This window comes from Trachypithecus francoisi, unplaced genomic scaffold, assembly GCF_009764315.1.
Source record: "Trachypithecus francoisi isolate TF-2019V2 unplaced genomic scaffold, Tfra_2.0 Lachesis_group10, whole genome shotgun sequence".
Classification (NCBI taxonomy): domain Eukaryota; kingdom Metazoa; phylum Chordata; class Mammalia; order Primates; family Cercopithecidae; genus Trachypithecus; species Trachypithecus francoisi.
Window position 1 is genome coordinate 66052779 of NW_022681455.1, and position 22215 is coordinate 66074993.

At 35.2% G+C, this 22215-nt stretch overlaps 1 protein-coding gene across 3 annotated transcripts in view; it reads left to right on the forward strand.

Annotated features, from left to right (window-relative positions):
• The window catches only part of ADGRB3 (adhesion G protein-coupled receptor B3), a 771030-nt gene that overhangs the window by 388092 nt on the left and 360723 nt on the right, over positions 1–22215 (forward strand). The window lies entirely within an intron of this gene.

Genomic DNA, 22215 nt, shown 5'->3' on the forward strand with positions numbered 1-22215 from the left:
CATAGTTGATATTTTCTGAAATTGAATTCAAATTCAACCTGAAAAATGGTGTGATACAATGTTGATATCTCCTTTCTCTGTGCAATGCCTTTTCATCAACACCAAACCTGTGTTCTTTCTTATATTCACTGGCAAACTTAATCATTCCTTTGGTAGAAAATCTTGTTCTTTAATAGAGAAACTAACTTTCAGTCTGACAATATTATTCTAAAATATAGTGGTTTTTCTTTCTAGGCTTATTTTCCTTTGTGTCGCTGCTTAGTTTCGTGATTCACACATCCCCATCTCTTGTTTGACTAGCTTTCTATAAAAATGTGACATTTGTAGTCTGTTGACACCATGCCTGAAAAATACACAATTTAACTTTCTTTTTTTTTTTTTTGGTATTTTTATTTGTAGCACCTGATGTTGGTTCAGTCAGCTAGATTTGAGTCTAAATGTGTTAAGTTCTATCTCTGTCTTCTGGCTCTTTACCACCCTTGCTAAACACCTGAAGCTAGTGGGTGTTTTTCTGTAGGTCAGGAAAAAAATACAACTAAAAATATCTGTTTCTTTATTGTGCTAACATACTGGTTTCCTGAGAAAACAAGCAGTTCAAACATAGTTTTAAACTTTGATATACAGCCGTAGAGTTCTTTGATTGCTTCTCATTTAATAGAAATTATCTCATGGTATTTACTAGGATCCTCTAATTCCACATGGTTGGGGTGGAAGCACTGGGGAGGTTGACATTGTGAAAGGCTATATCAGACCCTGTTAGGAGCAAACAAGACAAACTGCCCAGGTGTGTGATAGGCTTTCTTGCACACAACTGAACCCCAGGCTAAGGTGCTCCCTAGTACTAGTGTGATAGATTGGTAATGATTCATGGATTTAACTGGCTTTAAGAGGTCTCAGACAATCATTCAGTAAATATGTGCCATGTTTTGTCCTAGAAGATTTCTCAGTGAACGAATTAGACAAACCTCTCGCTCTCATGGAATTTATGTTTTGTAGTAGAGATACAGGTGTCAAACCAATGCCATCAAACATGCCCAGTGGTTATAATTGTTACAAAGTGGAATAAAGCAGTCAACAGAGTGAGCAGTTAATGAGTCAAGAGAGCAGTGTCATTTCAAAGAGGATGACCAGGGAGGGCCTTTCATTTTCAAAGTGATGTTTGAATATAGTACTGAACCTTTAGAGCATGAGATGCAGTGATATGTAGGGGCAGAACACTCCAGACAGAAGAAACAGTGAGTACAAAGACCATGATGCACTCACGTGCTTCATATATTGGAGGAACTGGGGAAAACCACTAGTACTGGAATAGCTGAGGGAGGAGCAGTGGGAGGAAATGAAGTCGGAAAAGGAGTGAGAAGTGAAACTAAAAGGTATTTGTCTGAGGTGTGAAAGGAATACAAAATGCTTAACAAGTATTTGTCATTTACCTAAGGGGATACAGCCTAAGAAATGCATCCTTAGATTATTTTGTTGTGCGAACATCATAGAATATACTTCCACAAACCTAGATTGTAGAGCCTACTATATGTCTAGGCTACAGAGGATAGCCTATTGCTCCCAGGCTACAAACCTACACAACATGTTACTGTATTGAATACTGTAGGCAACTGTAACACAAGGGTAAATATTTGTGTGCCTAAACATAGATAAGCTGTAGTACAAATTTGGTATAAAATATTAAAAATGGTACACCCTCATAGGGTACTTACAATTAATGAAGCCTACAGCTCCCTGTTGCTCTGCATGAGTCAGTGAGTGAGTAGGGAGTGAGTGTGAGGGCCTAGGAAATTACTATTCACTACTGTAGACTTTATAAACACTGTACACATAAGCTACACTAAATTTATAAAAATATATATTTTCCAATAATAAATTAACCTTAGCTAACTGCAACTCTTTTACTTTATAAACTTTTAGTTTTTTTAACTTTTGGACTCTTGTAATAATACATTGCCTAAAGCACAAACATATTGTACAGCTGTAAAATTATTTTCTTTCTTTACGTCTTTATTCTATAAAACTTTTTTCTATTTTTAACTTTTAAATTTTAGATTTTTAGATTTTTTTGTTAAACCCAAGACATGAATTCACACATTAGCCTAGGCCCTACCCAGGGTCAAGATCATCAATGTCACTGTCTTCCCGTCCACCTGAAAGGTCCTCAGGGGAAATAACATGCATGGAGCTGGCATCTCCTATGATAACACTATTTTCTTCCGGAATACCTCCTGAGGGATTTGCCTGAAGCTGTTCTACAGTTAACTTTTTTTCTTAAATAGGAGTACACCCTAAAATAATGGTAAAATGTACAGCATAGTAAATACTAAGCAACAGAAATTTTTCAGGTACATTATAATTTTATGTGACTACCATCACATATTGGGTCCATAGGTGACGAAGACATCATGTGGCACATGATTTATTATCAGATTTAGGTATAAAAGACTCATTCTGACTATGAAGTGAAGATATTATAATAGACTATTTGGCGCTTGAGTGAAAATAGGAAGGGCAGTGCTGTGCTTGCTCAGGTGGGAGAGCAGAGGTTTGGGTCAAGTGACAGTGGAAATAGTGAAAAGGAGTCTGATGCTGAAGATATTTTAGTTGTTGATCTGAAAGAGCTTGCTAATAGTTAGAAATAGAGTGTAGAAGAAGGAGAGCCCTCAAGGAAATGTCTCCACTGCATCTCCAAGAACCCAACTACAGAAGCAAGACAGATTTATATCAAAAATTTACTTTGGCAGCAATTTGAATGCCTGTAAAGTTTAGAATTCAAAGCAGTTTTATTTTGGCTTTTTAAAAATATGTTATCCTTCCTAACTCCAACCCAAATCCTTGCTCCTGTAGTTTAAGCCCATTTCATTTTTACTGTTCTCAAGGAGACTGAGCAATTTTATCCTCAGAAGCCATCAGCATTCTGTCATCATCCCACCATACAAATCCTTGGGCAAAAGCCAGAATGAAATTGTTCATTAAAATGACTTTGTAACTCATATTGAGTTGCCAGCTAACAAATGAAATAAATCCTACTTTCCCTACCATTTTTGTGTTTCTTTTTTAATTGGAAGGCCATGGAGCCTTTAGAATAGAACTCTTAAATCTCAACCAAGTCCAGCAAGAAACTAGTCAGCTCCATTCTTTTGAAAGCTGTTTTCTGTTTTGTTTTGTTTTGTTTTAATAAAAACTTAAAAATAAGAATACCATAGAAGTCTGTTATCTAAGTTGGAAATATATTTGTGAAACATCCTCGTCTCTACAGCTTTACAAATGTTATTTGTAATAGAACTACTCTCATAGTTATAACCCTGGACCTTCGTGTCGAAAACACTGATCATGTTATGATGTTTCAATTTATTAGTAGGCCTGCATTCTTTTAGAAGTTAACTGGTGTGAAAAAAATAGTAACATAACATTTCTAAATTTATCTTATCTGTTTTATACAGCCATGCTCAAAGACACAATTATTCATGGTGTCATTATTAAATAATGCTTATTTTCCCTGAGAAACGTGAAAACGTTGTTAATACTCCTTTTTGTTTTGAGTAATCCAAATGCTCTAAACTTTCTATATTATCACATATTATGCCAATTTCTAGCTTTAAACTTCTGAACTTCCTTCACAAGTACCATTTGAGTACAATATGAAGAAAGGTATTTTTATTTGTTTTTCCCCGTTTATTCCTCAAGCTTTCTAAGAAAAGTTATGGCATCCTTAATATTTCATAGCATGCCCCAAATTAATGTTTTCACAAATATTCATGATGCTATTTACTCTTCACAACCTTTCAGCCTGGGTGAGAGGGGTACCCACATAATTTGTCCTACATCAGTGCCTCCCATTCAGAGTGGGTGCATTTTTTCCCCTTTGCATCTTGATAATTCAGAGTTAAAGATTTGTTTCATTATCTGGCTCAGCCAACCACATTGTAACCTACTTCTGTTATATAATGAACTTCAGTGTAATTTTTTTATTATGTGACTCTAGGGAAACCATACTCATCTGTTCTGTATTTCTGCATCAAGGTAAAATAACTCCTGACCATTTGTTTTCTTTTCTGCTAATATTCTTCATATGTATCTACTTTGTTAAAAATTTTGAAATTATTTTTCTGGCTAATTACACAAATTAAGCTTTCGTAAATCTTTTATACCATATCTTAGATCATGAAAATATGAATTTTCTTGTTATTCCTTCAGTCTCCATCCCTCCAGCAACTGTTTAGGATAGAGGGCATAAATAGCCAAACCTTTCATTCTAAGGCACATAATTTCTTTTGAATTTTTTATTTACTAAGAAAATACTCATGGTCTAAAGAAACCTAAGGAGGTCGCACAGAATTAGGTTGCAAATGTATGATATAGAGAATGCACATTAATGTGCAGCAGCATTGGGAGCATGAATAGGAAAAGTGGAGGAAAAGCTGACTTCTGCTGTAGCTGTACAACGTATGAGAAAAGAGCTTATGGACCAAAGAGTGAAATGACTGTAACAGAAATAGTGATGGTGAAGGAGTATGCTTGAATAGTATATCTTGCTATACCGGACATGAATTGTGAAAGCTGTCCTCAAATAGAAAAACATGACTTCAAAAATTAAGATTTCCAATAAGGATACAGGCCAAGAATTCTTGAGTTTCTTCCATGTTAATATGTAGAACTTAAACAAATTTACAAGAAAAAACCACACAACTCCATCAAAAAGTGGGTGAAGGATATGAACAGACATTTCTCAAAAGAAGACCTTTATGAAGCCAACAAACATATGTAAAAAAAAAAAGCTCATCATCACTGGTCATTAGAGAAATGCAAATCAAAACCATAGTGAGATACCATCTCACGCCAGTTAGAATGGTGATCATTAAAAAGTCAGGAAACAACAGATGCTGGAGAGGATGTGGAGAAATAGGAACGCTTTACACTGTTGGTGGGAGTGTAAATTAGTTCAACCATTGTGGAAGACAGTGTGGTGATTCCTCAAGAATCTAGAACTAGAAATACCATTTGACCCAGCAATCCCATTACTGGGTATATATACCCAAAGGATTATAAATCATTCTACTATAAAGACACATGCACACGTATGTTTATTGTGGCACTATTCCCAATAGCAAAGACTTGGAACCAACCCAAATGCCCATCAATGATAGGCTGGACAAAGAAAAGGTGGCACATATATACCATGGAATACTATGCAGCCATAAAAAGTGTCACTTCATGTCCTTTGCAGGGACATGGATGAAGCTGTAAACCATCGTTCTCAGCAAACTAAAACAAGAACAGAAAACCAAACATTGCATGTTCTCACTCGTAAGTGGCAGTTGAACAATGAGAACACATGGACACAGGGAGGGGAACATCACACACCAGGGCCTGTCTGGGGGGTCAGGGGTTGGGGAGGGATAGCATTAGGAAAAATACCTAATGTAGATGACAGTTTGATGGATGCAGCAAACCACTATGGCGCATGTATACCTATGTAACAAACCTGCATGTTCTTTCTGCATATGTATCCCAGAACTTAAAGTATATTAAAACAAAACAAAATAAAACAAAACAAAACATGTAGACATAGCCACAAACATTTTGGGTTTGAATTTTCTTTTTCTTTTCTTTCCTTTTTTTTTCTTTTCTTGTCTTGTCTTTCTTTTTTTCTCTCTTCTTTTCTCTTCTTTTCTCTTCTCTTCTCTTCTTCTCTTCTCTCTCTCGAGAATTCTAGAGTTTCTTACATGTTAACATATAGACCTAGCCACAAACATTTTGAGTTTGAATTTTCTTTTCTTTTCTTTTTTCTTTTCTTTTCTTTCTCCTCTCCTCTCCTCTTTTCTCTTCTCTTCTCTTCCTTCTCTTCTCTTCTCTTCTCTTCTCTTCTCTTCTCTTCTCTTCTCTTCTCTTCTTTTCTCTTTTCTCTCTCTGTCTCTTTTGCTCAAGAATTCTAGGGTTTCTTACATGTTAACATGTAGACCTGGCCACAAATATTTTGGGTTTGAGTTTCTTTCTTTCTTTCTTTCTTTCTTTCTTTCTTTCTTTCTTTCTTTCTTTCTTTCTTTCTTTATTTTTCCTTTCTTTCTTTCTTTTCCTTCTTTCTTTCTTCCTCTCCCTCTTTCTGTCTGTCTCTGTCTCTCTTTCTTTCTTCTCTTTCCTTCCTTTTTTTTTTTTTCATTTTGAGACAGGTTATTAATTTGCCACTCAGGCTGGAGTGCACTGGCATGACTTAAACTCACTACAACCTCCACCTCCTGGGCTAAAGTGATCCTCCTGCCTCAGCTTTTTGAGTAGCTGGGACTATAGTCATGCACCATCACACCAGGCTAATTTTTGTATTTTTGGTAGAGACTGGGTTGCCATGTTGCCCAAGTTAGTCTTGAAGTCCTGGGCTTAAGAGATCCTCCCACCTTGGCCTTCAAAAGTGTTAGAATTAAGAATGTGAGCCACTGTTCTGGCAGTTTTCTTTATTTTCTATGAAGAGCATGAGTTTCTACAAAAAAGTTTTTGATGACCTGTGTGCCCTAGGGAAGGTATAAAGAGAAGTGTTGCATCAAGGGGTTGGTGCTTTGCCTTAGTTCAAGAGATCTTCAGAGGACTTTAATTAGGAAAATGTTTTTAAAGATAGGATTGAGCAAGAAGACTATATGGGAAACTAAGCAGCAAGTGGCTTTGTTTCCCTGGAGACCTCGTATATGAAAGATCTTGGAATTATAGGTCTTCCCTGTTTGACTTCATTGTTATTTTTGAGATAAACTCCTTCAAAATCTGGTAGATTCACACCAATAACATAAATGGGAAAGTGAAATCTAAAGTCAATTGAAAACAAATTTTGAATTTTATAAAATATTATTTCTAATTTTTATTGGTTTTATATTGCAATGATTTGAAATTAATAAAGTTATGTATATGCCTTCTTTTCAACTTTGCTCTTCAAATGAACTAAAAGGATGCTACTGTGAATTTGTGTGAATATAAAAAACAATGCCAGTTTAACTGTTTCTATGGTAATAATTGCTCATCTCTATGGAAATAGTGGTCTGCCTATTTAACAATAACCAGTGAAGAGAAAAAGGTATTGACTCCCTTTTAACAATTTTTCATTTTTTTTTTCTATTTCAGTTCACCTTTTCAAAAGTCTCAATTTGTTTATTATACCAAGAAATCTGGACAAAATTATTCCTTTTCTCCTCTGCTTCCTTCACTGAATTCCTAATAAATAAATACTCATGTGAACTGAAAACTAAAAATTCTGGCTCAGATTGAAGACTGGTGCTTTTATGTCAGTGCAAGTAGGGATGCCATTTTGTATCTTTTAAAACATGCTAGCTTTGGAGTTAGACATCTGGCTGCAAACCTTGACTGTACCATGACTAACTAGCCTTCTGGAAGTTATCTCCCCCATATAGTTGTCAAGAGTAAAGGTAACATATATTTAGCACGTACAAACACAAGATCAAATATGGGCCGTGCTACTTATTTGTTATGTGACTTTGGTGAAGCTGCTCAGTCCCTTGCAGCCACAGTCCACTCCTCTAGGGAGCTTCTAAAGTTTCTACTTAAATTTAGTATTCTACATTTTAAAAATAATCTAAATATTATACTTATTGTGTACTTTACAAAGAAGACCCAGATCCCAGACTTCTAGGCAGATATTATGACCAACTAGAAAACCATATGTGTTGTCTAGCTGTTTTACGGTTGCCTTCTCTGGTGTGATGGCAGTTAGGGCCCATGAAGATTTCAATGGCATTTGGCATTTTACTATCTTAAAAAGCTATTCTTCTATGCAGTTATTTGTCATTAGTCAGATACTAGCTCTCTTGAATGATTCATACAAATAAATAGTTTCTGCTTTAATTTTATATTCTTTCCTTAACATATATTCCATCAACTGTGGTCTGCAAAATTTTGCCAATTATCACTATAAATGCATCAAATAATTCTATAGTATTGCTACATCCTCTGAAATTTATAAATGAATTAGTTCATTTTTATCCTTAACAGAAGTCTTTTGAATAGTCAAACATATGTTTGTTCTTTTGCATTGCAATTAAATTTTCCATATGAACAGCTTTAACTTTAGAAATATAAATAATTTCTTATATGATGAGTTTAGCATATATTTTTAATTTGGTCTTTTGTTTGGATCTATGGCATATGTACACGAGAGAGCAGGTATGAATGTGTGTTTGTGTGTGTATCTTCTAAAATACTTATCAGTGTTTGAACCAGATATGCAGTTGTCTTAGTTATCATTAAAATTCATATTACAAGCTTAAGGAAAAATTAGGTAGTTTTTTTCGAAGTTACATTAAAGAATGAAGATAACTTTCAATGAAAGTTAAACTGAATTGAGAATCCTACAATAGCAACATTTAAAGTGTATATACTTGTCTATACTGGACGGTATTGTATTGAAGGCATAGCTGATGACTACAAAGTAGAAGCAAACTGTTCATAAGGGAGTGATTTATAATGGATAATAGGTTATATTTCCAAATATATATTCTGAATTCAGACAAAACCTGATTCATTGAATTTATTAACAGGGTTCTCAAATGAAGTAGGAATACATATTGAGACTAGAATACTAAAGCCTTTTCTTTATTACTATAAAATGTTTAGTAAGCATCTTCAATCTCCATTTAGCTATAGTTTTCCTCTTTGAAATATGAACCTTCCTCCTTTTGAAGAATCTATACTTTTTATTACGGAGTCTGACCTTCCTCTCTAGCTTTTATATAGTCACCTTTTGCTTTTTCCAAATTAATTCCCTGATTATTTATCTTTTAATTTTTCCTAACTCCAAATACTTACCTTATTGCCCCAAAATAACATCTATTATATTTAAAATGTGTTCTGAAAATCTAAAATATCTTTAAAATCACAGAATTTTAAAAATATGGAATATTTATTTTTAAATAATTTCTTAACCAAGAAGCAAATATATTATTTTGTAATATAATTTAGACTACATAAGTGAAACAAATTTATAATTGGTTGATATGCTCTTTTTAGCTATATAGAATTTACTAATGAACACTCAGTGTTTGTGGAACTCAATTAGTGTTCACTGGTAAATTGTATATAGGTTTTTTTTTTTTGTTTTTTTTTTTTTTTATTTATTTATTTTGAGACCGAGTCTTGCTCTGTCGCCCAGGCTGGAGTGCAGTGGCCGGATCTCAGCTCACTGCAAGCTCCGCCTCCCGGGTTCACGCTATTCTCCTGCCTCAGCCTCCGGAGTAGCTGGGACTACAGGCGCCTGCCACCTCGCCCGGCTAGTTTTTTTTTTTTTTTGTATTTTTTAGTAGAGACGGGGTTTCATCGTGTTAGCCAGGATGGTCTCGATCTCCTGACCTCGTGATCCGCCCGTCTCGGCCTCCCAAAGTGCTGGGATTACAGGCTTGAGCCACCGCGCCCGGCCAATTGTATATAGTTAAAAAGAGCATAGCTATATAAAGTGAAATAGAACACTCAGTTTGATCATAGAGTGTGTGTTTGTGGGGTTGGAGAGTAAGATATTGTTTGTGTGGGGACTGTTTGTTTAATAATCCAAAGACCAAAATTGTTTTCTGAACTTTAGTGTCCTTAATAATCTTGCTTCATATGGGAAAGAAATGATGTTTTCAAATATAGAGTTGATGTATTAATTTTATTAATCATCATTCTTTAGTTTGTTCATAATTCCAACTATAAACTCATAAATCTCTACTCTAATACCACTAAGATGGCCGGGCGCGGTGGCTCAAGCCTGTAATCCCAGCACTTTGGGAGGCCTAGGAACACGGTGAAACCCTGTCTCTGCTAAAAACTACAAAAAACTAGCCGGGCGAGGTGGCGGCGCCTGTAGACCCAGCTACCCGGGAGGCTGAGGCAGGAGAATGGCATGAACCCGGGAGGCGGAGCTTGCAGTGAGCTGAGATGGCACCACTGCACTCCAGCCTGGGCAACAGAGTGAGACTCCGTCTCAAAAAAAAAAAAATATATATATATATATATATATATATATATATATATATAATTAATTGTGCTTGGTTCAGAGTGTGTTGTGGGATCAAATGAGGTAATAGGCTGGTAGGAGCATTTAACTGCTTAGTAAATGGTGTCTTCTATTGCTGTTATTACCCCTTTTCTCTCTTCAAAAAATTTATTCGATTAGGCACACATACTTCAGTTCTCCCTATTTCGAAAAAAGGTATAGGACCTATATTTTTTGTTTTGTTTTGTTTTTATATAAGATTAAGTATCTACAGATCCATAAACAAGCCAGGACCCAATATAATAATTAGCCAAGAGAGGAGCTGGTTGAAATGGAAGACCGAAAGTGTGACTGAAGAGTAATTTTTAATGGAAAAGGTCATGAGCTAACATAGAGGAAAAAGTTAGAGACCAGGCTGGGGAGACCCTGAAAAGGATTTCGTATCTTATACAAATATAACAGGAAACCTGGGAACAACATGATTCAATTTATACTTAAAACCTGTGCTGGCTGCAGTGTGGAGAATGAATGGGAAAGGCACAACAATGGAAGCAGGGAACATAGTGAGTTGTTTTAATTTAGATAGGGTCTGATGGACTAATGTGTGACAGTCAAGATAGGCGTGAGAAGACAATTTTAAGCTGTGTTTTAGACGTGAAACAGTAAGTATAATGATGAATTGGATTCAAGAAGTGAGGACATAGATATGTCAAGGGTAACTTATGGATTTCTGGCTTGAGTAAAGGGTCGATGGAGGTGCTGTTTACAGAAATGGGAAAGATTACATAGGGAATGCATATTTTGATGAATAGTGGGTGGAAATCCAGAGTTAAGCTTTGGATACATCACATTTGAGATGCCTAAAGAAATTCAATGAAAAAGTCCAAGTAGACAGTTTAGTATTAGGTCTGGAGTTAAGAAGAAAATGTCTTATACCTATTCTTCCCATACTTAAGATACTGTGTGAAGTATGTCTTTCACTACATTGTAATCTCTTTAAATGCAAGGACTCTTTCTTTCTTAATTTTGGATCTTCCACAGCATTTTATACAAGGCAGAGAATGGTTAAAGTGAAGAATAAAAAAGAGTTGTCATGAATTGAATCTGTGTACAAGGAGTGAGTTAACTGCCTCCAACTTAATCCTTATGAAAGGTTATTGATATTTACAGATGGTCAAAGTGAACAGCAATTAAATGGCTTGCCAAAGTTCACAAAGTAAATGGAAAACTAGGCCTGGTTGACTCCAGGGCACAAGTTGATCATATTAAACTCACTGCTTCTAATTAAGCCCTTGGTAAACCTCATGTATTAAAAACATGTGGACAGTTATTGCACCAGACTCACTATATGCTAAAATGTTAGCACATAACAATATACAGAAAAATGCCCATCCTTTTGGAATTTAAAATCTAGTGTGGGAGGCAGAAAATGAGTAAGTCTATGTAAAAAAACAGAATTACATAATAAAGAGAAATTGGGGCTTGGATATCTTTATATGGGGCAGTTAGGACAGACCAAGCTAAGGGAAAAATAATTTAGCAGAGACCCATGAATAAGTACGAGGAAAGAATGTTCTAGTTAGAAAGAAAAGCCCTGTGGTAGAAAAGATCTGTGCATCTTAGTCATGATCACCAAACAAGACAGCCATGCATAATGTGACTGCAGAGATGTACAGAGCCAAGCAATGCAGAGCTTTGTAGGTCAAGGCATAAGATTTGGATTTTTTTCTAGGAGCACTGACCAGTCATTCAATTATTTCAAGTAAGAAAAAGTCATAATCTGCTTTATATTTAAAAATGATAACTCTGGTTTATGGGAGAAAGAATTTAGGGGCAGGAGTAAAATAAAGAAAGCCAGTCAGACAGCTCTTGAATTAATTCAGTTGAGAGATTCTGGTGGCTTTTGGCAGGTTATGGAATGTAGACAGAGGGAAATGCAGTGATTGAAGACACGTTCCAGAAATAACACCAAGAAGACATGTTGATGGGTGGGATGTAGGGGGCGACAAAAATCAGAAGTAAAGAATGATCCCCAAATGTGTGGTTTGAATGTCTGAGTACATGGTGGCACCTTCTAATAAGATGGGAAAGACTGTGGAAGAAAGTGCTTTGGTAGTGGAAAATAAAGGGTTCTAATTAGTAAACGTTTGTTGAATTAATGAATCTCAATATTGGCTTTGTTTATATGATTAAATACCATATTTCCTTGCGTGATCATTTATTTATGAATTGTCTGTGGCTGCTTTCACATCATAATTGCAGAGTTAGGTAGTTGCAACAGAGGCCTGACAGCCCACAGAACTGAAAATATTTATGTTTTAGTTTGTTGTAGAAAGAAGTTTGTCAACTCCTGTTACGGAGCATGGTTTAAACGTAAAGCAAATTTTAGAGTCTAGTTTTCATTTTTTGAATCCAAAGGCTATTCTTTATTCTGCATAATCCTTATAAAGCCTTTGACTCCTTATAAAACCATCCTCTCATTATTAAACTATCCCTTTCTAAGTTAATGCACTGCTGTGGTTCTCTCTCTCTCTTTCTCTCTCTCTCTCTTTCTCTTTCTGTCTCTCTCTCTCTCTGACTTCCTGTCTCTTTTTCTTTCTGTCACCACTTATTTTGGTGGTATCTTTCCCTATTTGTTTCTCTTTATCCTCTAAAAGCGGGTCTTTCCTAAATTCTTGCTCTATTGTGTCATTTTCTCAAGATCTTCATAGCTTCCCACCTGACTTCTTTTAGGTGTCTACACAAATGTCAGCTTACATGAGAAGCTTTCTCTATTTAGTATAGCTTGCCAAGCCTAATACATCATTGTCTTCCATTTTTCATTACTAACCTTCTATCTCATTTTGTTTAGTTGTCCCTTGTCTGTCTCTCCCCAAATACTATGCCAGTCCCATGAGGATGGAGACTTTTTTCACAGGTGTATTTATTCATTTGTTAAATTCTTCATTGCTAGGATAGTCCAAAGAGTACTATAGGGGCTCAATAGAGGTTTGTTGGATAATAAATGTATACAATGAATTCTTCTGTCTACAATGATCTCTTTTCCTTTGTTAAGTTATAACACTTTTCAATGTCACTGCTCTTCTGGGAATGAGTGATTTGCTATCTTGGGAAGTCCTTGTATTGTTGCCTCCTGTTATTGTTTTTTGCCTGTACTGGTGCCTAACTCCTCTTAGATTCCTGATTTATTTATCTAATAAGGTTTGAACACCGAGTATCAAATATGATATGATGAATACACACAGACACGCACACACACACACAGTGAGTTAATAATGCTGTATATGCACAAGCTCTCATTGTTTTGTACTTGGTTGATTATCATCTAATGCTCTTTCCTCTGCAGGAATGCTGTTCTTAATCTTACTTGTTGAGGAAAGAGGGGGGATTTATTTCCTAAGGCATTTTCCATATTGATTTGTTTTTAATCTTCAGAGAATCATGCAAAAATGACTTCTATCACATTTTATTTTGTGTTCATGTATGGATCGAAATCATGAATTACTTGTGTAAAGAAGATGAACATTTATAACTATCTGTTTCTAGAAGTCCATAAAACATACTCTTCTTGAAAACCAAAAAGAAGGTGCTATAATCACCTAAAATTTCTCCATTATATTATGTGTAGCATAGAAAGAATAAGCATTCAATAGATAACAAAATAAGTGACAAAACTGAGAAGTTTTTACTTCTCTTTAAAGAATAATTATCATCTTCAAAAATAGCCTGTTCAAGTTTCAGTAGTTCCTTCTTATGTAAGGTTTTGCTTTACCTGATTTCAGTTACCCACTGTCAACTGTAATTGGAAAATATTGAATGAAAAAATTCCATAAACAATTTATAAGTTTTAAGTTGTGTGCCATTGAGTAGCATGATGAAATTTCATGTCATCTCACTCTATTCTGCCCCAAATGTGAATCATCTCTTTGATTGGCATGTCCACACTGTCTATTCTATGCACCCATTAGTCACTTAGTAGCTAGCATGTTTATCAGATTGACTATCAAGGTATGGCAGTACTTGTGTAAAACCCTTATTTTACTTAATAATGGCTCCAAAGAGTAGTGATGCTGGCAACTGGATATGCCAAAGAGAAAGAACAAAGTACTTACTTTAAGGAAAAAGGTTAGTTTCCAAGGTAATAAGGAAAGAAGAAAAAACATATGTTTAGTTTGCTAAGATCTATGATAGGAATGAGTATTTTATCCTTGAGGTTATGAATGAGGAAAAAGAAATTTATTTTATATATATACACACACATACACACACACACACATACACATACAGAGTTTAGTACTAACCATGGTTTGGGAGATCCACTGAAAATCTTGGAACATCCCTCTGTGGATAAGGGGAGGGCTACTGTATGTCTAGGATGATGTAGACAAGCAGTTTCTATAAAGGGACAGATAGTAAATATCTTAAGATTTATGGGCCACATAGTCCCCATTGCAACTACTCAACTCTGCCATTGCAACATAAAAGCAGACAGGGACAACACTGTCAACCTAAATAACAAAAAGAGAGAGCCTTTCTACAAGAAGAATATTTATTCAAGAATGGGCATTGCAATGAGAATTAGCATGCCATAGTAAACTATGTGCATATTCAGAATGTTAAAGGAAGATAATGGTTTTTAAAGGAAAAATGAGGACGATTACATAATTGTTTTGAGATAATTATATTTATATATGGGAATCAATAATGAGAGTGGTGCCAGTCTGAGGTTGGACAGACAGTTGCTGGGTAGCTATTGTTGCAGCAGCATATTTTTGTGTAAAGTCTCAGTGACCTTTGTGTAAGGTTGTGGGTTTTGTAGGCTTTTGTGATTCTTCTTGTTATTAGGCATTTATGCATCAGAATCCTGTCTTCATCGCTTTCCCCCACTCTATTGTCAGGTTTTTGCCTTTCTTTTCTTTTCTTTTCTTTTCTTATCTTCCCTTCCCTTCCCTTCCCTTCCCTTCCCTTCTTCCCTTCCCATCTTCCTTCCCTTCCCTTCCTTCCTTCCCTTCCCTTCCTTCTTTCTTTCACACAGGCGACTCCATTTTGATTCAGACAACTTTCACAATATATAAGTGAATGGGTGTGGCTGCAACTTACAAGAGTTGTGTACATGGCTCTGGGTGCACCCTGTACACCAACATTATTAAATGCTGAGAAAGTAGGAGTGGCCTGAGAGGAAGCTGAGGGAGTCCTCAATGGAGAGCTCTGAAGTCTGGCAGGGAGCCCTTGAGCAAAAGGCAAAAATATGTCCCACTGCCCAGAGATACCCAGGCTTTGAAATGACTAATGGGCAAAAAAGAAAAAGAAAAAAACACACACAAGAATTTGAAGCTGATAAGTCACAAATAATTTGCAAGTTTATTTTCCTGTGTTGAAAAGGGATATGCAAAATAGCTAATTATTTAAAGTTTCTCTCTATATATTACATTATTAAAAACTAACAAGTTGAAAAATGAACCCATAAAAGGCTACATAGTTACTTTCTTGACTGGCCTTTTAGTTTGTCTACTTTTGAGTATCAAAAAATCATGCTCTTTCTCTTTAAAAATTAATTATAAACTCCTAAGGTGAAGAATGTTTCCCATCTAAATCTCTGTGGAGAAGTGTCTCACAAGGACACTTCTGGGACTTAGAGATCTTAACCTATGTAATGGTGATGGTGGAGATCGAGCTGTTAGAACTCTCTCGGGCACTATGGTCCTTGCAGATGCCCTCCTAGCTGCTTTGTTTCCAGGGAAGTGATGGCTACATGTTACTCTCCAGCAATCCTATTCTTTTTCTACGTCCTAAACATTTCAATCCCAGCCTTTTGGGAAAGAAAGAATAATAGATGAGGAGAGTAGAGTGCAGAGGACAAGAAGAAGAAATGTCTGTATAAATAACTGAAAGTTTCTTACCACTGTTGCAAAATCCTAAAATACGATTTTTCATAGAAATGTTAGAAAATAAAGATTTTGCTAGGCAAATTAAACTGAGCATATATGCATTTCCCCTTTTGATAATCACCACTCTTTACTGGTATCTAATTATGATCTCCTGACTGATAAGTGAGAATTTTATTTTCTCAAATGAAATCATTATGTCTGTCTTTTATACATAGTAGAACATATTACAATGAGGCAAAATAAATTTGCTGTCAATTTGAAACATAAAATCACATTGCACTACACAGTGCAAAATCACAGTGTGCCTCCTCATTTGTAAAATGAGCATCTTGATAATAATGATAAGGATGTTGCTAATAAAGATAGCTTGTAGAATTTTTTTATTTTACTTTTTTGAGAGTCTCACTCTGTAGCCCAGGCTGGAGTACAGTGGTGCAATCACAGCAGCCTTGACCTCCAGGGCTCAAGGGATCCTCCCACCTCAGCCTCCCTAGCTGTGTGTGCAATGCTATGCCTGACATATATATATATATATATATGTTTTTTGTTTTGTTTTGTTTTTACATATGGGGTCTCACTATGTTGCCCAGGCTGGACTTGAACTCCTGGACTCAAGGGATCCTGGCTTGGCCTCCCAATGTGTGAGGATTACAGATGTGAGCCACCATGCCTGGCCATGATGTTTTAAATGTTAACTAAGTGATATGGTTTGGCCGTGTCCCCACCCAAATCTCAGTTTGAATTGTAGTTCCCATAATCCCCACGTGTCGTGGGAGGGACCAGGTGGAGATAATTATAGCATGGTGGTGGCTTGCCCCATCTTGTTCTCGTGATAATTAATTGGTTCTCATGAGATCTGATGATTTTGTAAGGGACTTCCCCCTTCACTGGGCACTCATTTCTCTCTCTGCTGCCATGTGAAGAAGGACAAGTTTGCTTCCCTTTCTGCCATGATTGTAAGTTTCCTGAAATTTCCGTGGCCCTGCAAAACTGAGGGTCAATTAAACCTCTTTCCTTTATAAATTACCCAGTCTCTGGCAGTTCTTTATTGTAACACGAGAACAGCCTAATACACTAAGGTATCGTGTGTAAAGCATTTGACCAAATGCTGTGCTAGGAACAGTGCCTAACACAGAGGAGGCATTTGGTAAATACTGTTGAATGAAGTAAGAAATGAATTAGGATTACCAGAGTCATACAAATATTCAATAAATGTTAGCTATCCTTCCCTTCCCTCCCGTATGCCTTTAGTATTTTACAAGGTACTTAGCATTGCTATGTAAATATATAAGTCATGTTTTAAAAAAAATTGTTAATGCCAAGTGGGTGATACTACATGTAGACTCAGTTCAGTTCCTGTGTGCTTGCTATGGATACACTAACAAAACAAATAGATGCTTTTCTAACACACTGAGGCAATGCATCATTCTCTTCTGACCCTGTATTTTTCTTACAGAATTTCAAAACAGTACAGGTGACCATCTAGTGATATTGAGTGATGTTTTCCACAAGCAATTCCATTTTGATAACTGGGCAATTTTCTACTATTGATGAGTCAAGTTTCCGTTTGTAAGTTGTTCCCTCTGACTCAACATGAAAAATGATGCAAACTTCAAATATATTGGAAACATCAGTATAAGGCAACAATAAAAAGGATGGTTTTTAAGACAGTCCTTAAAGTTATTTTGTATCCCCTGAAACATTTGTTTATGGTGATGAGGTGCCATTGCATGAGTGTTTCCTTTAATCAACTGAGTGTATGGAACTTGAATTACTGCATTAAGCACTTAGGTTGATGCTTAAATGCAATGCTTTTGAAATGCTCTTTGCAGTTTATGGTCTTGGCTGCAGTGAAAATACTGAATTTGACATTCTTGATGCAGTAATTCTCTCATCTATTGAGGCAAGATTTTTTTTAAACCTGGCTGATCTTGTGTACCCAAATAAGGCAGCCCCTTCCCTCTGGCAGATTCAAAAAGACAAAGAGGAGAGGAGAGGAGAGGGGAGGGGAGGGGAGGGGAGGGGGAAAGAAGGGAGGGAGGGAGAGAGGGAAGGAAGGAAGGAGAGAGAGGAAGAGAGAGAGAGAGAGAAAGGAAGGGAGGGAGGGAGGGAGGGAGGGAAGGAAGGAAGGAAGGAAGGAAGGAAGGAAGGAAGGAAGGAAGGAAGGAAGGAAAGAGAGCAAAGATGAAGGAAAAAGGAAAGATTAAGTAAAAAGAAACCCTTATGTAACTCCCAGGTGGTACATTTAAGTGCTAAAGGAGAAGCTCTATTTATTTTTAGTGTAGTTCCTGCCATTTGTTATATGAATATAATCAACATAAGTTTTGAATATATAATCTCATGCCTAGGATCACTGAAGGACAACCAAAAAATAATGTAAGCTACATAGTCAAATATGTTATAATGATATGGACACACTATGGGGTTCTCTGGATTTGATAATGGAAAACCTGCTCCAGTAATAATAGACAACAGTGACATGGGACCATTCAAGCACCAAACCCTGTTCTAGGTGAACTATTCTTAGCTCTTGATAGTAACTTTTTGCTCCTCCAACACTGCCATGAGGTAGATAGATAATATTATTCTCATGTTGCAGAAAAAGACATTGAGACACAGAGAGTTTAGGCAGTTTGCTCAGTCATACAACTTATAAGATGAATATGGAATTTATCTTTCAAACGGAAACTTTTGAGACTGATAGAGGATGCTGTAAATAAGTATACAAAGCAGCAGAAATAAACCAGAACAGATCTGTAAAATCTAGGATAAATGGTTACCCTAAAAATTTAGGGATTTGGATATTGGATCCAGATCATAAGTCTGTGTTAGCTACTCTAGTGACCACTGTTCTCACATTTTGGCCTTTGTCCATTTTGCTCATCCTTACAGCCTTCATTCCTCCACTCTTCCATTCTTGCTCCTAGACTTTTTCTTTCACATGCCTTCCATTCTTGTCTGTAATGCAACTGATGCATCAAATTACCTCCAATTTGTATGTGAACCACTCCCAACGAGGATGAATAAGACAGAATCCTCATCCTCCAGGACCTCAATACAGCCAAAGGGCCAAAACTTCATTAGTTCCCTCAGGGAAAAGGTTAGATTTATTATCTTGCTTTGTTGTATCAAAGGAGTGCTCATTGGTCACCAAGAAAAATAGCTCATGTGCTTTTAAACCCATCTACAAAAATTCCCTATGGTTTCTGATGAACAGAAATCTATACTGAACCTGAATCGTTTGAAAGTTTGGCCAATAAAGGACATGATGCTCTCAAAGGAATTTTATGTTGCCTATCCAAATTCAAAATGAAAGTATTAAAAGCACAAAATGGAAGTGCAGCTGGTTTTTCTCTAAGGTTTATCAGTGATGAGTCACCTATTTTTATTGCATAAGAAATCAAATCTAGTGTTGTAATGAAAACATGATACAGTAAATTTAGGATAATTCTTGAAGCACTCAAGATGTGCCTATTTGTTCAGGGACACTGAGTCCTTTGAGATTTATTTTAAGTACTTTAATATTCTGTAAGAAAGGCTTTTGTTTTTTTCAGTGTTAGAGGAAAACTGTCCCATCTTCTAAACACCCACAATGACTGGTTTTAATTCAAGAATTGTTACAGAAACAGGATATGTAGATTATGCACTTATGCTTTGTATTTATGTCCCTTTATCAGCATGAGGCATATATTTACTTACATGTAGTTTAAGCATTACGTTTTTAAATCTTACCTCTTTTTGTATTCACTTAACATATGAGCTTCCTATTTCCCTAAAGATGTTAACTGCATCAAAATTTTACCTGAGTGTTTTGACAGTTAAACTCTGAAGAGGGAAAGGGATTGAAGGTCGGATTGATCTAGTGTCCGGTACAGGAACTGGAAAAAGAAAGAAGTAAAAGTCATCTATAAATTACCTTTGCTATATGGAAATAGGTTTTCTCATCTATTATTAAGGGGTCATAAAGAATCACACTGCTGTTTTAGACTTCTGCCTATCTAGCATAGAGGTAAATATGTATAACTTTAAATTTCATATTTGTAAAAACATGTATGGTGATAATTTCACAGGTATAATTTGAATCTCATCAGTGTATGAAAGTATATCCTTTTCATAATGGATTTATTGAAAGATTCATACTACTTGAAGAACTATTTTGTGAAGAGAGTAGATTTTAAGTGTTCTCACCTCACAAAAAATGAAAAGTGTGTGAGGTTGTACTTATGCTATTAGCTCATGTAGCTATTCCACAATGTATACATATTTTAAAACAGCATGCTTTACTTAAAACAACATGCTTTACATGATAATTATATATAATTTTGACTTGCTAATTAAAAATGAAATGAAATAAAATACCTTAAGAAACAGAGACATATTTCAGGATGTTAGTTACCATCCATGCAAACATCTCAAACCACTTAGAATGTGTATATACGTATAACAGTAAAAACCTCCATTACATTCCTACTATAATTAATAAATATGTGTTTATTTTTGTACACTTCTCACACTGAAAACGATGCAATTTAAGGGATTTGCTGCATAAATTAGTGATCCTAATTGACTTTTCCATTCCTTTTATCTAGACTATGTTCAAAAGTACAGTCTAACTTATATAATCATAATTTAACAGCTAATGTACCTCTAATTGAAGAATGAGTATATTTCATAAAGTAAGACCCATGCATGTACAACTATATCAATTTATAGATTTATGAATATGGTATTAGGCTAGCATTTATTATAAGTAAAGTGATGTATGATTCATACAGAATATCATCCATTGGTTATGCTTTTCTGTTTGTTTTTTGTTTTCAATCTAATGTATATAGAGATAGAGAAATTATTAGACCTCAGGGTCCAATAATGTATCTTTTATTCTCTTTTCTAATAGAAACTAGTTGTATGACAGTCAGAAAGCCTTTTTTTTTTTTCTTTTCAGCAGTTTTTGGAGCAAAGAAGTGAAATAAATTTCCTCTAAACCCCAAGATATCAAAAGTTAAAGTTAAGGCATATAACAGTAGATACACTTAATTCTACACATTGAATAATGCTTAGGGGACTCGAGAAAGAATGTCCTACTAACATGCTGACCTGCTTATCTATATACAGCAGGGATTTGGACCCTGTAGGAAAGATGAACTGGCTTATTTACGGATAGCAAAAAGTATATTGTTTTAAAATTTAAAGAAACTATATTAGAACTGGTATCCCAAAACAGCATTTGACATCTGTGATTTATGTATGTGTTACCCAGTACCCTCTTTCCTTTAACATTACTTATACAATACTTTTAAAGCTTAGTATGTCATATTAGAGGATAAATGAAATTTCATCCTATGCTGATAATGGATTGACTAATCACCTGAAAGAACTTTAATAAAGTACAATTTCACTAATGTGATGTACTAATAATAACCAATTTAATTTGAAACTAAGTTAGTAGTGCAGTAATATATTTATACAACTAATATTGTTAAATTCTTAATTTTCATCCTCCTTATTTAAATTACAAATTCCTTTAAATGAAATTCACTTATGAGGAGTGTAATGAATTTTTACTTTAGCTTTTCAATTGCAATAGCTTTTACAATTGTCTGCATCATATTTCTGTATAAATTCTCCAAGGGACACTTGAAAATATGATGTAGAACAAGTGTGGACCTATCCAAAAGTTTTACAAATTACACTTCATAATTGAAAATGTTTATAATCTAGAAGTTCTGGAGTATTTATCATCATAGTTTTATACATTATAAATTTATATGTAATATAAATTTGTATATAACTATTAAATATAATAAAATATATTAAAATATTACTAAACTTATACATTTTCTGATATGTATTATAATATTTATTGGTGTTAAGGACACAATTCTCTGTTTACGTATATATATATTTATGCCCACACATTTTTACTTTCAATTTTAGAGAGAAGTTTTAAGAATTATTATTAATCTATTTAATCACTATTCCTACATATTATTTTGCTTTTGCAATTCTGACATTGTTATATAGATTCTGACAATTCTGTCTCCAAAAGTAATATGGCTTTGTTCTCCATTTCTTCAGGGTACCCTATCTAATCCATGAAAATTTGTTCCAAAGACAATGTTCAGATGAAAATGCAGAAAATTTCTTCTTAAGACAAAATTCAGATTTAAATGCAAATTTCAATCCATTAGTCAAGTCTGGTAATCAAAATGTTTTTTAAAAATACAGTATGAATTTCTGACAATTAAAATGGAGACCAACCATGAACAATCAGTGTAGCAGTGCCTGTTAATATTCTCAGAATATCCACTCCATTATTGACCAAGATTGTATGATTCCCACTGAAAGCAACAAAAACTA